The following is a 20,876-nucleotide window of genomic DNA, read 5'->3' on the forward strand; positions in this document are numbered from 1 at the left end:
GAAGTGCGTGAGCTCAGTGTCCGAGTGTAGAAATGATCCTGAATTTCTGTGGAGAATAATGGTGGGAGTGAGCATGAAGATACCTGTCCATATGGGTAGGTTTTCTGTAAATAGAAATCTTGAATTTTCCTGCTGAAAGGGTCAGTTTGACATCCTGAAAAGAAAGAGAACCGTTGACTTTCAACTCAGTTGTAAACTTTATGTTAGGATGTATATTATCCAGGTGGTCTTGGAAGTTCTGGAGGGATTCAAGGCCATGTTCCCAAATTAAAAAGATGTCATCAATATAACATTTCCAAATCTTTGGAAATGTTATATATAATTTTAAAGGGAAGGATGAGATAGTCTTTTCCTCAAAATCTTCCAGGTAGATGTTAATGAGCACTGGAGAAAAAGGGTTCGCCATAGCTAGCCCTGAATTTTGTTTGTAGATTGTGTTCTCAAATTTGAAGTATCCGGAATTAACACAGTGTGTGTCAATAAGGATAAGATCTTCTTAGATACTTTGTCTTTCAATAGTGAAAGAACTTCCTCTGTAGGAACATTTGTAAATAAGGAAATTATGTCAAAACTGGCCATGAATTCTGTGTTTTTGATGGTGATATCCTGAAGGCTGGAGACAAAATCTACTGAGTTTTTGATAAAGGAGGATGATTTGCCGGAGAAACATTTTAAAGAATTGGCAAGATATTTAGAAAGGTTATGTTGGAGAATCAATACCTTCAACTATGGGATGTAGCGGAATGTTCACCTTATGGACTTTAGGTAATCCATATAGACGAGTGATGAGCGGGTGGAGAGAACAGAGGGAGAGACGTAAATTTCTGGGCAACTCCGTTGTAGTTCGCAAGAGATTGTTCGTATGGTTATGAAATTCTCTAATAGGATCTCTTTCAAGAAAAGAGTAAGTGTCAGTATGTAACAAATCAATTATCTTAATTGTGGTAAACCACACTTTGGGAAGACGGGAAAATCAATTGAACTTCGCATCAAGGAACAACAAAGAGACATAAATTATAAGGGAACATGAGCCGGTGCTTTATCTAGACATGTCCTGTTTTCCTCTAATTCCAACGAGGAGGGGCTCCCGCATCCAGTTCTCTGGGAAAAGTCAAATAACATTCATCGTTGTTATGACGAAATAGAAAGGAAAATAGTAGATTCAAAAGAAATAATCCTTAACCCTGTTCATATCAATAGGAACCTGAGTTACAACTTGTCAGATTGTCACTGTTCTGCTATTCAATATTGGTGTGCTCCAGATCTTAAACACATGCATATGCTTAATAATACAGTTAGAGAGAGTTCTTTTTTAAATTATCAAGGCTTGAACCTTAACATTTATTTGCTAATGCTTTTTTTACTGTTCAAAAGCCAGTTCCTTTATGGTTATCTTGCTTGTTATTTCTATGTTTTGTGCACTTGAAGAAGTCTGTGAAAGACGAAACTAGTTGTGCGAATAAAATCTGCTTTTATTTAATCTCGGTATTCTAGTCATTTAATACTAAATAACATGTATTCAAACCGAGTAAATCATTCTATAAACATATATATATGTTCATATTATTTACTGACTGAATTCCGAGAATTAGAAAAAAAAATTAATTTAATTTAATGCGCAACATGTTTCGTTGGAATGCCGACTTCTTCAGGTGTGAGAACATTAAAAGCAAACACAAAAAAAAACACCCTAAAGAAACATTGTACCACTACAATAACAGACTGTGAACTGAAATTAAGTTTGAACTGAAGCTACAGTCCGTGCTAAAGTTCTATTGTTAGGCATATGCGAGCGTGTGACTTCACAAGTGCGCCAGTATCTGATAGCAGAACTATGTGAGTCTGGGAAACTGTAACTAAGGTTACTGTTTATGTGAGATGAGTCTAGGATAATTTCTTTGGATTCAACTATGCGTTCTACTTCATCTGTGCCATATATGAATGTTTGATGTTGTATTCCAGTCTATTTCATGTTGGTGGCCTTTATTATTTGTGTTCACTGAGAACTGGACATGGCTTGAGAGGGCACTTGCTCTGCTTCTACTATAATCAATGTCTCTCTGATGTTCTTCAAGGTGCAGGAGGATGGACTTCTCAGTTTGGCCATAATATGGCTTCCCACAGTCACATATGATTTTGTATACACCTGGAAACTGAAGATCGTTGTGAGCCTGTTTTGGTTGGCTTAGAATTGACCCCAGTTTAGGAAGAGTGGAAAAGCATGTTTTTATATTAAATTTTTTCAAAAATCTTCTTAGTTTCTGGGAGAGCGAGCTGATGTAAGGTAAAGAGATATAATCTTTCGGGGGTTGTCCTGTGTCTCTGAGTTGTTTATTGATAGTTTTTGAAGAGTAGCCATTATTTGTGAAAGTTCTTTTTTCAGCTCCTCTTCTCTGACATACAGACCTGGCACGATGAGCCAGAGTGGAGATGATACCTAACTTCTGTGCTGGATAGTGGTGTGAGGACGCATGCAGGTATCTATCCGCGTGCATTGATTTTCTGAGGATCGAGATTTTTAAGGAGTTAGACATATTAGCGAGTTTGATGTCTACAAACGGCAAAGATCCATTTTCTTCAATTTTGATGGTAAATTTGATGTCTGGGTGGAAGTTGTTTAAGTGATTTAAAAAGATGTGAAGATTATCTATACCATATTCCCAAATAAGGAATATGTCATCCACATAATGGAGCCAGATTTTAGATTTAAGTGCAGCAGTAGAGATGGCCTTTTCTTCAAAATCCTTGAAAAAAATGCTGGCTAGTATTGGAGATAGGGGGCTGCCCATTGATAATCCCTTATTTTGTTTATAAATTTTTTCTTCAAACGTAAAGTAGCCTGAATTAATACAATGTGACAGCAGAGCAAACATCTTTTTTGAGATCTTGTTACTTGAAATATTGAGAACCTCTTGGGCTGGAGCATTTGTAAAGAGTGCCACTACATCAAAGCTCGCCATAATATCTGAATTCTTGAGCTTTATATTTTTAATTTTAGAGACGAAGTCCTTTGAATTTTTAATGTAAGAAGGAGATTTTCCTGCTAAACCTATACCTTTACTGGATTTTTGCATTAGTACTCCTTTTTTTATAATTGTCCATACATCATCTCCACTTTGTCAGTTTTCTTCCATTTCACAGGTATACAGTTGCACTTAAAACTTCTTTAAAATACTTTAAAATACTGAGTGTTCCTGGCAAGATCTATGCAAGTATACTTGAGAAACGGTTGAGAAGAATTGTGGAAGAAAAGCTTGGTGAAGAACAAGCTGGATTCAGGCCAAATAGAGGCTGTCAGGATCAAATCTTCACTTTACGACAAATAGTCGAGAAAGCATGGGAATATAACAAAGATCTGTATTTAAGTTTTGTCGATTTGGAAAAGGCATATGACAAGGTGCCAAGAGAGAAGCTATTCAATACGCTACAGTTATATGGTGTCAATGGGGCATTATATCAAGCAATACTTAGTCTTTATTTGAGTTGTGAGTCAGCAGTTAGAATTGAAGGAAGTACAGGAAGATGGTTTAATATTAAATCTGGTGTGAGACAAGGATGTACATTATCCCCTCCTCTGTTATTCATTATCTATATGGATCACATTATGAAGGAATGTGGTATTAAACCTGATATCAAAATTGGAGATGTTAATGTCAGCTCTTTGCTTTATGCGGATGATGTTATACTTCTAAATAAATCCGCTACAAGTCTGCAAGATTCTCTGACTAAATTGAATAGCTGTTGTAATAGATATGGTATGAAGGTCAGCAATAAAAAGACAAAGACAATGAAAATAGGCAGAATCATTGAAAATGTCAACTGTGTTGTGAATGGAGAACCTGTGGAACAAGTAAAACATTTCAGCTACTTAGGCACAATTTTTACTGAAGATGGTAAACTAAATATAGAAATAGACAACAGAATCAGCAAAGCTGGTATCGTGGGAAGTCAATTGAATAAATTCATATGGAATAAGAAAGAAATTAGTCAGAACACTAAATTAGCTGTATACAAGACTGTGTTCAAACCAATTTTAACTTATGGATCTGAGAGCTGGGTCAGAAGTAAAACACTTGACCAAAGACTAGAGACCGCAGATATGAGAGTCCTGAGAAAGATTAGAGGCATGAACAGATGGCATCAATGGCAATATCGTATTAAAAATGAGGATATTAGGAAAGAACTTGACATTGTCAGCATCCAGGAATGCGTTAGCAGAGCTAATCTCAGATGGTATGGTCACTTAAATAGAATGGGAGAGGAAAGCTTAACAAAACAAGTGTTCTCTGCCAGGTTGGCAGGAAAACGACCCAGAGGAAGACCAAGATATAGGTGGATTGATACGGTACAAAGTGCCTTAGACGATAGAAATATAAGATCTGATAATGTTGGAGTCTTGACAAGTAACAGACTGATTTGGAGGAAAATTGTAGATAGGAAGTTAGTAATGATGTAATTTTTTCATGTAGTACTGTCATATCCTGTACACCCCTCGAGGGTACATGGCAGGAATTTGATGATGATGATGATGATAAAATACTTGATGCAGTCCAGAGTCTCACAGATTTAGTGTTTCAGCAATGTATTTATTCTACAGGTACTTCCATGGTTGCTGCTTTAGTGAATTTGCAACCATCATTCCTCCACTTTCTGTTGCATCTGTTAATACAAGAGCAGCAGCTTCCCAGCGTTCTTGTACTGTTCAACTGCAAACACCAACCCTGCTTCTCCTCTTCCTCTTTTATTCTGTCCACCTCTGTCTTCTATCAAAAAAAAAAAGTTGTTGCTATAATTTTCTACCTTGTTCCTAATGTGCATAAGTGAGATATGGCCCCAGGCTCGTATATATGACATAGCAGTGGTATCCTCTGGCATGCTATTCATGACATTTGTGAATATTGATCTGCTTGCTGGCATATTACAAGTCAGTTTGTTTAGGCATGGGAGATTCATTCCATCACTCTGTGTATTTGTGGACCCAAAGCGATTACGCCTGATAATTTTCCCAGGATCAAGTTTGCATCATTTGGTGAACTTGCAGATATCATCATTTAGCATTACATCTGTTTTGGAATGAAAGTTCAGAATGTCAATGGCATTGCATTTTTATTATTTTTTTTATTGTCGGCCTCCATAGTATGTCATAAGGTACTGCTGTAGGCTTTCCATGCATTTTCTGATATTTAGAAACTGTTTAACAGAGGGGAGGCAGAGGGGCCAAAAGAAAAGCTGGCTGAGGCTGGTCAGGAGTTTCATTGCTGATTCGTCAATCTTTGCAGAATTATATTGCATTGACTGGCAGCCAAAATTACACTGAAGCCTCTTTTTCTTGTCTGATCTCCATCTTGCAGCTACAACACTTCTGAACTTCAGCTGGCATACTTAGCAAGATTTGTAATGCTCAGCTTTGTTGCCGCCATCTTTGAGTCATGCTGCAGGCATATCTATCTTTAGTGCATGGGCACTTGTTTTGGCCAATATTAAGATAGAAACAATCTTCTTATTGAAAAGCTCAGAATATTTACAGTGGGTCTTGAGTTCTTCAGTTCCTTTATATCTATTATTGTACTATCATTTGGGTTGTAAAATTGGGTAAAAACAATTTTAAATAGTTGTGAAATTAAAGAGCACAATATCTAACCAACACAATCTAGAGCACTGTATAGCAGTATAGTTTGGTTAAGTTCAACAGTTAACTTAAATATGAAATGTGTATTAAGTGATTAAATGAAGTGCATTAGTATTAATGACATGGTGTAAGTGGATGTGGACTTTTTGCCTACTCTTGACATCATCACCACTGTAAACTCTTCCTTGCTCAGATGCCCAAGTTAGGGTTAAATGTAAACAAAATAAGCTAAGACTCACTCAAAAATCAGTAGATCACGATCAAGTGCAGATGTAAATAATTAAACTAGCATGTGCATACACAATGCGCCATCTGTGATGGCCCAGTGAAACTAGTAAGGTTATCTTGGAATTTCAAGTGTGCTTTCTTAATTTTATCTGGACTAAAGGAGGTGCCGTACCATCCATTGCCAGAAAATTTGTGGTGTACTCATAGCATTTTTAGAAGGTGTTCTCATTTGTTATGCATTTTTTTATATATAGACTGAAGCACCAGCAGAAGTTTATTGATATATCTTATCTTCTCCTTATATGTTAGGCGTTATGGCTTGTAACAGCCAACTAACTTGGCTTCTTAGAAACCTAATTTATACCTTTATAAGATGTTGGAAGTTTTTTTTTTCTCACTTGATTAGACTATAATAAATTTAGTTTAATCCTTTATCCAAGTATAAGCAAACAAAGTTTGCACCTGAAGTATCTTCAGGACTGAGGCAACTTGTGGTAAAGGTGGACCAAGCTCTCATCTTGTCTTAGTATCTTCCATAATGCAAAGCACATCTCCCTGCAGACATGTATAATGCTATGCATTAAGGGAAGGGCCACTACCCTGGCCTTTGCTTACACTTGGATAAAGGATTAAACTAAATTTATTATAGTCTAACCAAGAAAAAAAAAAAACTTCCAACATCTTTTTCTCTAATCCAGAGTAATTTAATAATAAGGTTAGACACCTTTTGGCAACTCGTATAGGTAAATGTGACTTCTCCATTACTTCCACCTTAGTATCCCCATCTCTGGGTCTGGCTCCCACTGACGAGATTTCAATAAAGGTCGAAACTGGTCTGGATAGTGGCCCTTCCCTTAATGCATAGCATTATATATGCCCACAAGGAGATGTGCTTTGCATTATGGGAGATACTAAGACAAGTGATGAGAGCTTGGTTCACCTTCATATGACAGTTGATCCTATCACACAGTCTACAGTGTCTCTCTGTTGTGTGTATTCTCTGACTGATTTGCAGGATGAAAAATCCTGGTTTCTTGGAGAGAAATCCTCCAAGAAACTAGGATTTTTCTCCTTTGTGTATGAAGATTTTTTTCTCCTCTGTGTATGATGGTCAGTTAACTCAACTTCATTTGAAAAGCCCTTAATAAGGTTTTTGATACCCTAGATGGGATTTAAATCCATGTCCTTCTAACTAAAGTGAAAGATGTGAGTCTCTGTTTAGTTAGTCTTGCCAGCTGAGCTACAGGGAGATATTTAATTTTAAATTGTATGTTTATATATTATATTATGTTTATTTAAATAATATCTATAAAATCTGGTTCAAGGCTATTTCTTGTGCAGACATGCATAAATTGAAGTTCCTCTAAAATAGGCATTTTTTAAAAAATTTATTGAGCATTTTTTAGATTAGCTTGTGTAATTGTACTACATTATTGTGGTTTTTACTATATTTAGTGCTTTGCTAATATATGGGGGAATTCTGGAAAGTTCTGATAAATGCCTAGAACAAAAGTGATAATAAAGCAATTGATATAACTACCAGAAAGAACATATGAGGATACAAGAATATAAGAACATAAATTACCTTCATAACTCTGCTACTAGCATGTTCTTTCTTGTGGTTATATTAGCTGTTTTAATACCATTTTGTTCTAGGTGTGTATCAGAACTTTTCGGACATCCCTCATATTTTAAGACTGATTGTTAAATTAAAAATGGCACCATTTTTAATTTAATTTTAATTTTAAAAATGGCACCAAAACTCTGCAGAACAATAGAGCAGCATTGAAAGCTAAGAGAAATAATAATGCAGCACCTAATAATGAGAATCTTTATATTGATGACATGAATGAAAAAAAAAAAAATTAACACCCAAAATTTCAAGATTAAAAGGAATTATTTGAAAATCGACCAGGAAGTTGTACAAGGAGTTGGAAAAAAGCAGAAAAACATTTACAAGAACTAAGACAAGAAAAGAAAAATAAGGAGTGCAATAACAGGAATGAAAGAACAGAAATTTGTAAATTATCAGTGAATATTAATAACTATAATCAGCAATTCAATAATTAAATTTGTGCACTTGATGATGGACTCACTACAAAGAGTTTCCTGGGTGCTAAAATAAAGGATGTGACAAAAGCAATAGAGAGAGACACAAAAGAAAAGTAAAAGTTAGTAGTACTTGTGGAACTAATGATTTAAGTAGCAATAAATATAATATTAGAGAGAATATGTAAGGTTGATGGAAGAAGTGAAAGAAAAGTTAGAAAGTGGAAATGGTTTAATTTATTAAGAGGTATGATAGTAATGAGTTAAAAAGAGCTCTGATAGCAAATAATACAATATTCAGGCTATTTAGAAAAAAATGGATGTGTGTTTTTGGATATGTAGAGTGAGAGTGGTAGAAAAGATTTGTATAAATGGGATGCTTTGGTGAATATGTTATGGCCTAACATTGTTGGCATTAGTAAAACCTGGCTCTCAGAGTTATTTTAATAATTGGAATTGAGTATAAAAAATATAGTATTTTTAGGAATGGCAGAAGAGAGAGGAGGGAAGTACTATTGATGATATCAGATGACTTGAGTCCAGTCAGAATATAAACTCACGAAAGCAATAATGGTAATATTTCCCCATGTATCAGTGAGTTTGAGGCCATCTGGTGTGATGTGGAGACTAACAGGGTGAAATTATGGAGTATTGCTATAGACCTGGCAGTTCACTTGCTGGGGATGAAGAAATACATCACCAAATTATCCTAATAGGTACTAAACAAGTAATTGTTAAGAGTGACTTAAATTATCTGAATATTGATTGGGTAGCAAAGAAAACTCATGATAAGAATGAAAGAGAATTTATGTAGCTGTTGTGAGACAACATTTTCAAGCAGCATGAAAGAAGCAGCTTGAGAACAAAGATTGTTAGATTTGATTATAGTGTCAGAAGGTGTCTCAATTAAGGATGTAACTATTTTGCCACCAGTTGACTACAGTGATCATATCACACTAATCTGGGAAATAGTCAACTATATGGATGTTCTAATCAGGACAGATTACATGCTGAACTACAGATATGGAAATTATGACAAGCTCTCGTAATTTCTCTTACATGTGTGAAGCCATTATTCCAAAATTATAATATATCTAATGCGTACTGCATTAAACAACTAATAATCAATGCACAGTTGCTGACACACTTGGGGAGATTTTTATTAAAACATAACAGCATATTCTTATCTCCCCACTGGGTTCCTTGCCCAGAAATGCAAAGCAGAAAAACAGCAAATTTTGTTTTCTTCAGTGGTACTTAAGACTACAACAAGATGTTCACAAAAGAAAAAATTAAAGCTGCTTTGCTTAAATCTCTCTCAATTGCTGTTGGACCAGTTAACATCCACTGTGAAATGGTCTGAACATCTCTCACTATCATCTGCAGATCAACTGTTGCATATTTACAACAGAATATTTTGTGAGAGCATATTTTCAGATTACTGGTGCTGTTATTGCCTTTTCTAAGCCAGGGAAAGAATCCAAAATCCCTGAATAACTATCCTTCCATTACTCTGACCAGCTGCTTGCACAAGATTCTGGAAAAAATGGTTAACTCTTGTCTTTTATGGTTTCTGGAGACAAACAACCTCTTTATCCAGAACACTTGGACTTCTGCAAATATCATTCTACACCAGATCATCTAGTCTGGCTGGATGCAAGCATTTAGTACTGGTTTTCTTTGATAATGAAAAAACATGACACTGCTTGGAGATTTGGAATACTGAAAGACTTGTGCAATTTTGGTCTTATAGAGAATTTCCTTCTTCTTATCAAAAACTTCTTATCTAACTGAATCTTCCAAGTCTGAGTGGGAACTGCCCTCTCCCACCAGGAAGGAGTCTCACAAGGTTCTGTTTTAAACGCTATGCTTTTTTCAATCAACTCAGTAACAGAGGTCAATTAATAGCTTTTTTCAATCAACTCAGTAACAGAGGTCAACTCAGTAACAGAATAACTTCCTCCAGCAGTAAGTCTGTCACTTGTCACTTGTGTAATATATCACTTGTGTAATATGTGGGTCTTAGAAAGACAGCAAGCCATCTCTCTCTCAAAATGGGTGCTTGCAAATGGTTTCAGATTTTCTCAGAGGACAGTTGAAATTATGTACTTTTGCTGCTGACTTGGTCTTCATGCTAATCCTGAACTCCAATTAGAACAATCACTATACCAGTTGCATCAGAAGCCAAGTTCTTGGGACTGATATTGGACAGTAAACTGTTTCCTTCCTCACATATGTCTGTTACAAGACAAGACAAGTGCCGTAAAGCAATGAACATCATTCACACCCTATCTTCCACTTCTTGAGGTGCTGATAGATGATGTCCTTTGCTTCAATTTTTTAGGACACTGATTAGATCAAAACTTAATCATGGGTCCCAAATTTATTCTTGGCCCACTTGACCATCAAACTGTAAGAATCACAACTGGAGCATTTCAAACTTCACCAATCCCTAGGCTGTACATCGAGCCAAATGAACCACCTGCGTTTCGTTGACTGATATAACCAGTTGACTCTGTTATATACTATGAAAATAAAATCCCTTCTAGACCATCTCATGTGGCCAAATATTTTTTGTCCACAGTGGGAGAATCTGTGATATATCTATTGCCATAGACCAGTGGTTCTTAACCGGTGTTCTCCGAACTGGTTACAAGCGTTCTGCTTGTGAAAGATGTCACATGACCCAGTTCTGAGTGTAATTGGCTACTCTGATCCTAACAACCTAAGACTGCTATGCACGTTGACTTCTAAACCAATAGAATATCATTTAGAGGTCCTGCAAACACATGACCTCTAATATCATTTAGAGGTCATGTGTTTGCAGGAGGGGGGTATGGAGAAGCGTTGCTTTTGCAATTATTCAGTGATGTGTGTGTTTGGTTTGTGTGTTGTGTAACATTGTAATAGCGCACAGTCAATTTGAATGTGTATTTGGTTTGTGGGTTGTCTAACACCATGGTAGCACACAATGGATAAATTTATTATTAAATGAAAATGTGATTCTGAGGCAAATATTAATGATGGAGCAAGTACAACTGGAAGTAGTAGTAGTAGTAATGATGCTGTTGCAAATACATCTCATGCATAAGAGAGTACATTATATGTAGTAAAATAAGAAAAATTAATAGACAATATTCAGATGAATATTTAAGTTGCGGTTTTACATGGACCAGTGAGGAAGAATATCCTGTTCCCACTGTCTTGTATGCGGGAAAAACTATCCAATAGCACAATGATTACTGCTAAGTTGAAACGGCACTTTACTAAAGCATGCCAATCTTGCTTCAAAAACTAAAGATTATTTCAAGAGATTGTTGGACATGCAAGTTAAACAAGTAAAATATTTTGAAGACTTAAAATTTCTGATAAGGCACAGCTTGCATCATATAAGGTAGCTGAATTAATTGCTGTAAAACTAAAACCACATACTATATCAGAGTCTGTTATTTTACCAGTGTGTTGTGAAATAGTAAACATTATGTTTGGCGATGAAGCAAAAAAGGAAATTATGAAAATTTCTAATTTGGACGATACAATAAAAATAAAATTAATAGCTATTAAAAATAAATAATAAAATAATTATAATAATTAAAATAAATAGATATTATCAAAACCCTTATGCACCAAATACACAAAATTTGTTCTTCTGTCTCTCTCTCTCTCTCTCTTTTATTAGAAGGAATACAGCAAGACCTTAATACAGAAAATATTTGATAATTATCATCCCTCTTCGAGATTGTAATCTGATGTTAAAGGGATCAGCATACTCTACCTTAAAGAAACATCTGAACAAATAGCAAGGACACTTTGCAGATATAATTTGTATGCCACCTTCAAACCAGCCTTGGAATTGTAATTGTTCTTACTACCTATCAGAGATACATTATCACCTCTATCCTTTCCTGATGTTTATCAAATACTCTGCTCTTTTCATCTTTACTACTTTGGACAGAGTGGTTGTTCTACTACTATTCTAGTCGAAGAACGTGATGATTATATAACATTTTTGAATCTGAAGGTTCAAGGCTTGCCTCTTATGCCATCGACACAAGACATACAGTTCATTGGATCCACACAAGATGTTACATTACATTAAGTTCAAATTCTTAGTTGGACAGAATATATGCTTATCTCTAAGTTTTGGGAAGTGATTACTGTTTATAGTTTATAATTTTTTAAATTAAATTAATTAATTATACATCTGTACCCATGTCTCTGAACTCTGATAGTGTTTCCTCCTACTTGTACAGGTGTAACCAAAACGTGATATTATTCGCATGATGTTTGATTTGTTCTTGTATTCAGAATTTAAATGTTGTTAGCAGTTCCTTTCTACTTTCTTCCTGAATGAAGCTCACGGCATATTAAGCAGAATATATAGGAGTAATAAATTCTATTTAGTTTTTTCTTACATGTGTGAAGCCGTTATTTAAAAAATTAACTAACTACAGGTAACTCTCATCATACGTGGGGATTGTGTTCTCTATAATCGCCACTTATATTGAAACACATAAAATAGAAAGCTTTTTATATAGGATAATGGAGATTGCATTCTCAAACAAGTAAGATTCTGGTCTTTCAAAGTTAATTTAAGCAAAATTTCACCTATTTTTCATACATATTAAGACATAAAAGTAGTAAATAAAATATTCAGTACATATAAAATAAATATCTGTTAAAGTAGTTCTTTAGTTTCAAGGTTAGTATATCCTATAATTATATCCTGAAAAAACATTCACTGAAAATCTGTGATGTTATCTAGCACTTTTTGTTAGCTTTCCTTTACATATCCCTTCGGTGGCTGCAGATTTTCTGAGTAATACACTTATAGAGATCTTATTTTGTAGTCTCCAGAAGCATTCCTTCCCAAAAGCAACATGCAGTGGTCTTTGGTGGGTTGGAACTCAGGTGCAGTGTTCTCTGCAGTAGATATGTATGACTAAGCATATGCTTCTAAAACAGGCTAACCATCTTAAACACGTGCTTTTGTTTGTAACCTCCTGCTATTTTTGCTCTGAAGAGATCATGCAATTATTCAGTGGCAACATGTTCTGCAGCCTCACTGGCCATGTTGAGATTGTACAACTCATGGCAGTCTTATAGCAATTGAACCACATCCACAACTTATAGCAAAAGGTGCTGGTTACTTTTCTTCTTTCATTGGATCTCATATTTACAGATAAATACAATACAAATAGATCCAATAGGGACCCAAAATGGTCACTGAGCCAGTGAGCAGTGGATAGAGATAGAAAACAAGCCACATTCATGGGTGCTTCCACGACCTTGGATAGGAGACAATGTCCTTGTTGGACAGAAATGAAACTACATATATGCAAAAACATGGACAATGAAAGCACGAATAACAAAAGTTACCTGTACTTTTTTATAAAACCTAGTTTTTTTTTTTTAAATGATTTTTGATTATTCTACACCTTTTTTATACTCTTTTTACATCTCTTTTCTACACATCTTTTATACTTATTTCACACTGTTTTTATCTGTATATGTATTATTTTTGTATTTATTACATCGTGTACTGTTAAAAAATGTTTCATTTGTTTTTGATGGATAGATTTTTTAAACCTCTACGAGCTGCTTATTTATTGTTTTGTGCACTGGCTTAGCATGATTCTAGCTGTCCTTGAGCTAAACCCAAAACAAACACACAAGCAAGAAGCCTCTGAAATTAATGGATGAGAAAAATAAGGTATTCAAATTTTGGAACAAAAATATAGAAAATGCTACAAATGAAAAACAGTCTACACATAAATCATTCCTTCAAGAACAAAAAAAAAGGAAACAGAAGACATACAAGATACAAAAGAAATATATCAAAAACTACAGTAAAGAAATATAAATTAAAGATACCAAGAAATTATATTCTTGGTTTAATCCTTTATTCAAATGTATGCAACAGAATTTGTGCATGAAGTGTCTTCAACTAGTCTACTTTTATATAGAGGATTCACATAACTTCATAATTGCCTTAGTATCCCATAATGCAAAACATACATCTTTTTGGTTTGTATAATGCTGTGCATTATAAGAAGGGCCACAATAAACCAGTTTTGACCATTATTGAGGTATGTTAAAGAGCAGGGATACCTCTCCATAAACTCTGAGTGACCTACAAGATCACTCTAAATCTAAATCTCACTGAGAGACTCAGGATCACTACTGAACTCATCACTCTTGACCTGAATCACTCCAGGACAGGAAACACAGTGACAGACAAAAATCTACCACTAAGCAGAGCTTCTCTATTTAGGTCTCTGTTTGCTTGCTTCCCCAGGAAGCAAGTAAACCCAAAGGTGAACCCAAAGGTGAAAGGATTTTACGTTCACCTTTAGGTGAACGTAAAATGCCATCAATGGGAGCCAGACTCAGAAGAGATACCAATGTAAGGAATGTGTAGAAGGCATATATTTCCCATATACAAGTAGTGACAAGGTGTATCACCTTATCATTAAAATAGTCTGGATCAGAGATAGATATTGAAAATTTTTTCACTTCATTATAATACAAATTAAAGATGCCAAAAGGGGTGCTTAAGGGTAAAAGCTATATAACTGAGAGGAGACCTCCACATAGCCTTTAAAGGAATGAGGAGAACTGACCAGGGCTTCTGACATAATGTCCAATCCTCACCTTCTTGTTGTGCACCCTGTAAGGTATCCACCTGGATACTGAATGAATGAGGATGGGCTGGCAATTTGGGATTTAGCTGACCAAATTGTATTCTTATTGGCTTAAATCACAAGTAAAATGATGGTATAACATGACAGAATTTCATGCCAGGTGGTGCGTTGTCCAGTTAAACAAGGTCCCATTGTTTTTGTCAGGGAACCAAGGCAAACAGCGAAAAGTCGGCTATTGGAACAAATACCGAAACACACCCAAACTCGAATCACCAGAATTCAACATCGGTGTTATCAACATAAGAAGCCTGAATGGCCAAGAAATGGAATTGCAGAAGAATTGGATAAGTGCCAGATCGACATAATAGGAATGACTGAAACAAAAAAGACAAAAACTGGTGAGATCTTTCTAAGCAATAAATGTAAAATGTTATATTCAGGCAATAACGATCAGGGAAAAGAAGAAGTAGCTATAGTATTCAACACTAAATATGAGGCTAATCTTCTTGAATGGCAGGCAATATCAAGTAGAGTGATGTAGGCAAATATCAGCATGGCAAACTGGACATTGAGACATTTATGCCTATGGTCCCGCAGTAGGTTGTAGGTTCTACTAAGATAGAAGTGCAGAGATTTGCCTCACTTAGTTGTGAGGGCTTCATCTGTCTATGAGCTGACTCCATGGTGATGCTCATACTCCTACTGATTCCATGGAGAATGACAGTGTTCATATATGAACACTATTACTACTACTAATAATAATGTGCACAGAAATCAGAAAATGTAATCAATTGGGAAATTATTATTTTTCTGGATTGAACCAAAGAAAGGCTGAAATAACTAATTTTATTTACTTATTTATACACAAGTTCCGACATTACTATGATCATACAATCCATGAAATGTCTGTTTTCTGCCAGAGCTTTCATGGATTGTCAACTCTGTTTTCCATTGTAAATATGGACAAAAAAGTTATAAATTATTTATAGAAAACTATACATTTAAAACTTTTCTATATTGGTGTCCTAAACACATCAGTTCATACCTCATGCATACAAAATAGATGAAATTATTATTTTTCTGAATTGAACCAAAGAAAGGCTGAAATAACTCGTTTTGAAAACAAAAACAGTAACTTATGACAAATGACAGCGTTCAATTGGATCAGTTGACACAATTACCAATCACAGCCATTGATTTCTGGGTGATTTAAAACCACTGAAACACTAAGAATTTGACTCACAGCAACATCTCTACGTATGTTCAAAGGACGCAAAAGTGTCTGTATTTGTGACCCCACACCCGGGCTATTAATGCAAATGTGATGCAATGTTTATGTGTCAAAATGTGTCCTCTTCGTGAAGCATTAGTATATTGTTTAATTTTAGGAATACGGGAAGCCATGAAACAATCAGGGGAGTCTTTAGCAGGAATAAATGCAAATATAATATTGGTGATATTGCTATATCCCTGGGTATGCACTGCACACCTGGAATATACTTCCCTAATATATATGTATATACGTGGGCTGTTCAATAAGTAATAAGACTAATTTTACTGTGGCGAAACCACTCATCACAATATTAATTTCTGTGGGATAAAGAAATGTTGCTGTCTGTATTAACAAAAGAGGTTGATAGATGGCGTATACGGGCTGATGTGTCAGTGTCATGTGACTAAATGCAAGCTTGTTTCACTGCGCCTACGAGGTGCGACCAGTCTTCGAAATGGAAGCGTCCTTGGAACAGCATTATGCGATTAAATTTTGTGTGCATTTGCAAAAATCGGCATCAGACACTTTTAACATAATACGCGAAGCTTTCCACGATGAAGCAATGTCGAGGGCAAGTGTTTTAAATTTTAAAGTTTTATGCCATATTTTAAAAAAATATGGTATAAAACTTTTAAGGAAGGAAGGCAAAATGTGGAAGATCTTGAACGTGAGGGAAGACCTTCAACGTCCATCACAGAGACAATGATCAACACAGCAACGATTATCATCAAGCACGTCAAAAAAGGAAGCATCCATTGCTGAAGAATGGCTTCTCATTGCACCACGATAATGCAAGGCCACATATTGCTGGTTGTGTAGTGGACATTTTGCAGAAGAACAACACAGATATCCTACCACACCCTCCATACAGTCGTGATCTCGCATCATGCAATTTCTGGCTGTTTCCTCAGCTCAAGAAACCACTAAGAGGCCGCCATTTCGAAAGCAACAAAGCATGTGTAAAAACTGCGGAGGCGGTTTTGAAAGAACTCTCAAAAAACGGACTCTCACATGTGTTTAAGAAGTGGACGCAATGTTGGGACAAATGCATCACGTTTCACGGTAGTTACGTCGAAAAAGACCATGTAAATGATAATTAAAGGTAATCTGTTTTCTGTATAAATATAGTCTTATTACTTATTGAACAGCCTACGTATATTGATGAAATTATAAAAATATGGAAAGTAACAATAAAATGAGGTATTCAGTTAATGAAAAGAACTATTACCAGTTCATTGCTGTATGCAGAAAATCAGATTATATTACAAGATATGAAGATGATCTTCAAAAATCAGTTTATGAATTAAATGAAATAAGCCAACAATCCAGTCTAAAGATTTCACAAAAGAAAACAAAAATTATGACGTTTAAAGTCAGAGATCATATTAGATCAAAAATAGATAATATAATAAAACACAAATTAAGAACTTTTATTGCTAAAAAACCATATGATTTAATGATAAAAAAATACAAAGAGCCAACAAGTTTCTAGTCTGTCTAGCATTTTCAAGGCTATACTGGTGTGAAAACAAATGCATCAAGTTACATGAAAAACATACACTTCAGTAACTTCTAGGCTTCATAATTCGTGTTTGATGGCGTGCATGCGTTCGAATGCTTCAGTCAGAATCCAGCACATGACCACGTGTTGTGTAGTTTTTCACACATTGTAGTTCTGCTAAACTGAGAGAATTGATGAGATTTTTCTATATGTCTTTAAGAATAGCACCTTGATTTCTATTTAAATTATTGCCTGTGCGTAGCACCACAACAACTGCTTCTTTGAAAGTTCTGTGTCTGTAGTCATTCTCGATATAAGGCATAGAACTGTTTTTCCAATCTATAACGTGATTTGATGTTGAGAAATGATGAGCTAAACCAGATGTGATGATTCTATTGTGATTGACATCCCCCACATGTTCCTTCTGTCTTATTTCAAAACTTCTAGAGGTCTGTCCATTGTAAAAAAGGCCACACGTGCATGGAATTTCATATACTCCAGGAAATTTGAAGAAAGGTACCTCATCTTTGGGTGATCTTAAGATTTGTCTGATCGTGGTAGTTGGTTTAAAAACCACTCTGATGTTATGAGCTTTTAACATTCTCTCCAATTTTGTGGATACTGAATTAATGTATGGAATGACAGCTGTGGACACATATTGGCACACCGTAACACGTTTGGAGGTGGTCTTTAAATAGCAATTTGTTTAAAATGTTAGAACGGTATTCAATCAGAGATAGAGTGTTAGCTATTAGTGACAGTTATCTCTGTACATCTGCTTCTTTCGAAATAGACCTTAAGGCTCTATTACGGAGCATATGAATGATGCTGTGTTTTTGTGATCTATGATGGTTAGACGAATAATGTATATAACTACCTGTATCTGTGGGTTTCTTGTAAATGGACAGTTGGATATTGTTATCTTTTCTCCTCACTAGTATGTCAAGAAAGGGTAGTTTTTTGTTCTCCAGTTCTGTAGTGAATTTGATCTTATTGTGTAATGAGTTGATTTTATTAAGAAACACGAGAAGGTTTTCCATGATATCCTTCCAGATGATGAACACGTCATCGCCATATCTCCATCAAATCGACGGTTTTGGTGAAAAGAATATCCTTTTCAAGTTTTTCCATAAATAGGTCTACACATGGTGGTGACAGGGGGCTACCCATGGCTAGACCTTCCGATTGTTTGTATACTATGTTGTTTACTTTGAAGAAATTTGATTAAATGCTAGACAGTGGCTAGCGAAACTTGTTGGCTCTTTGTATTTTTTTATCATTAAATCGTTTGGCCTTTTAGCAATAAAAGTTCTTAATTTTAATACATTAGACCAAATATGAACAATTTAAGTTCATAATAAAACAGTTTAATTACTTAGGTTGCATAATAGCATATCTGAAAGGCAGCAATATAAAAATAATTTTAGAAAATCCGTGAAACAGTTAAAAGGATACTGAATGAAAAAAAAAAAAATTAAAATATGATAAACCCAACTTAAATTGTATAAAGTAATTGTGTATTCTTAATACAGACAATAACAGTGGTGATAGTGTGTATATATATATATATATATATATATGCTCTTGCTTTACAACTAGTTTAGAATTGACCTGTTTTCCCTATAAATCTTCAATTCTAGCTGCTTACTTTCATTAGAAGTGTTAGCTGTATAGTTTTATTATTAATGCAAACTACATGCTATATAGTTTTATATCTTGGAAACAATTTTTTTTCTTGACATCTTACCTTTTGCTTTTCTTATATCTGCAGAATTTACATATCTGTGTTATATTTCCATGATTACTAAACTACTTGCGTTAAAGTAAAAACTTGATCCACAAGTTTTTACTTGTGGATCAGGTTTTTTTGAAGACAAACTTGGGGAAATCTGTTTCTCCCTAAGTTTGTCTTCAACAGTTTTTCTTATCTTCTCAAATGTCTTGCATAAATATTACTTGGACTACTCAACAGGTAAATTCCTCTAATTCTCACAGTCAGGTTTTATACATTGGGTGCAGTCATATGCTCTTTCTATCATCCTCCAAACTCCATCAACTATCCCTCTCTAAAGCTCAACTTTCTGTTGTTGAAATACTCCAATAGTTAGGTCATCCTTCTTGGAGACTTCAATGTCAACAACTCACATCCCCTCCCCCCAGTTTGACTGACAAGCAGGCAGGGATGCTGAGGTGTTTGCCACTAGTAATGACCTATCTCAGATCAACAATCTTTCTACCAGAATACCTAACAAACCTCCCCTCCAATATTTGTCAACACACTTTATTACTTTCTAACAAGCTTCTCCTCCACTGTAGTTGTTGATTCTTCTCTATAATGACTTCTATGTAATGTAGATGATTTTTTCTCCATCTACATTCTGATCCTATGTGAAGGAATATCCAGAGTAATAGTAGTCTCCCATTTTCAGATACAATAGTCACACAACTTCCTAATGGCTCATTATCCTTCTCCATCTACAGAAAACCCACTCATACTGGAAGGTATTTACATAAACAATCACACCACCATTCTCAACAGTACGACATCCTCAAAACACTTGCTCTTCAAACAAGAGCTATTTGTTCAAATGATAGAGTCCTTAAACTGAGTTCAGAGACCTTTACAGCACCTGACTACAGCCCATATAAAATAGATAAAATATTACATGCATCCCCCCATTCCTCTTTCCTACAGCTAACACACAGGATCTCAGCAAAACCATTTCCATCCTATATATTAAGGATACATCAGATAAAATAATCTGAACTCCATACCTTTATGTGGAATGTATAAAGTTCCTTGTGCCTGCAGTTTAACCTACTTTAGGTAGCCTGGTAGATTAGTTAACATTCATCTTGAAGAACACAATATTCAATGTCATCTGTATGGCAAGTTGAGATTGGCAGACCATGCTCTAGATACTCCTTCACATAGGATCTGATGGAGAAAAACATTTAGATTACATAGAAGTTGTTACAAGTCTGAGAGGCTATTCTTAGAATCAGCATCAGCTATGAAGCATCTGGGAGACCCTCATTTTAAGTCCTAATAGTGAGGCGTCTCTAAATTAACTTTTTAGTTATCTGACCCATAGAGAGTGCCATGTAAGGACATTAGGTGTCAATTACAATTTAAATTGTTTCTACAATTATTTATTTTAGTGCTGCATGCACAGTTATTATTGTGCTCTGATGATGCTGGGTAGAAAACCAATGAAATTTTAGTTGGTTTAATAAATGTATTTTTTTCCCCTCTTGGTGTTGTTTATACTGTTAAGCATTATTGTGAATAATGAATGACACCTAAGGCTTTCTTCATGTAATCTATAATTGCTACCTCATGCAGTGGAACTATTTAGCTCTTTTTGAATCACTAGTCAGAATCACTGCTTGTTCTCTAGCACATTCTCATAATACACAGACCATATTCCATCTAATTACTTGGCTATATTCACATTAAGAATTTTCATTATCCTAAGCACCTCAGTTCATCTATCGCTGCATTCACATCAGTCCTCCTCACATCTGTTACTGCAGTATCATCCATATGGA

The 20,876-nt window shown here is 35.2% G+C and overlaps 1 protein-coding gene across 3 annotated transcripts in view; it reads left to right on the forward strand.

The window, feature by feature from the left end:
* LOC150103728 (rab GTPase-activating protein 1-like) overlaps positions 1-20,876 on the forward strand; it is a 473,281-nt gene that overhangs the window by 126,815 nt on the left and 325,590 nt on the right. The gene's annotated exons all lie outside the window — the stretch shown is intronic.

Source organism: Typopeltis vanoorti, chromosome 8 (genome assembly GCF_054136105.1).
Source record: "Typopeltis vanoorti isolate ZY-2024b chromosome 8, IOZ_Tvanoo_1.0, whole genome shotgun sequence".
NCBI classification, from domain to species: Eukaryota; Metazoa; Arthropoda; class Arachnida; order Uropygi; family Thelyphonidae; genus Typopeltis; species Typopeltis vanoorti.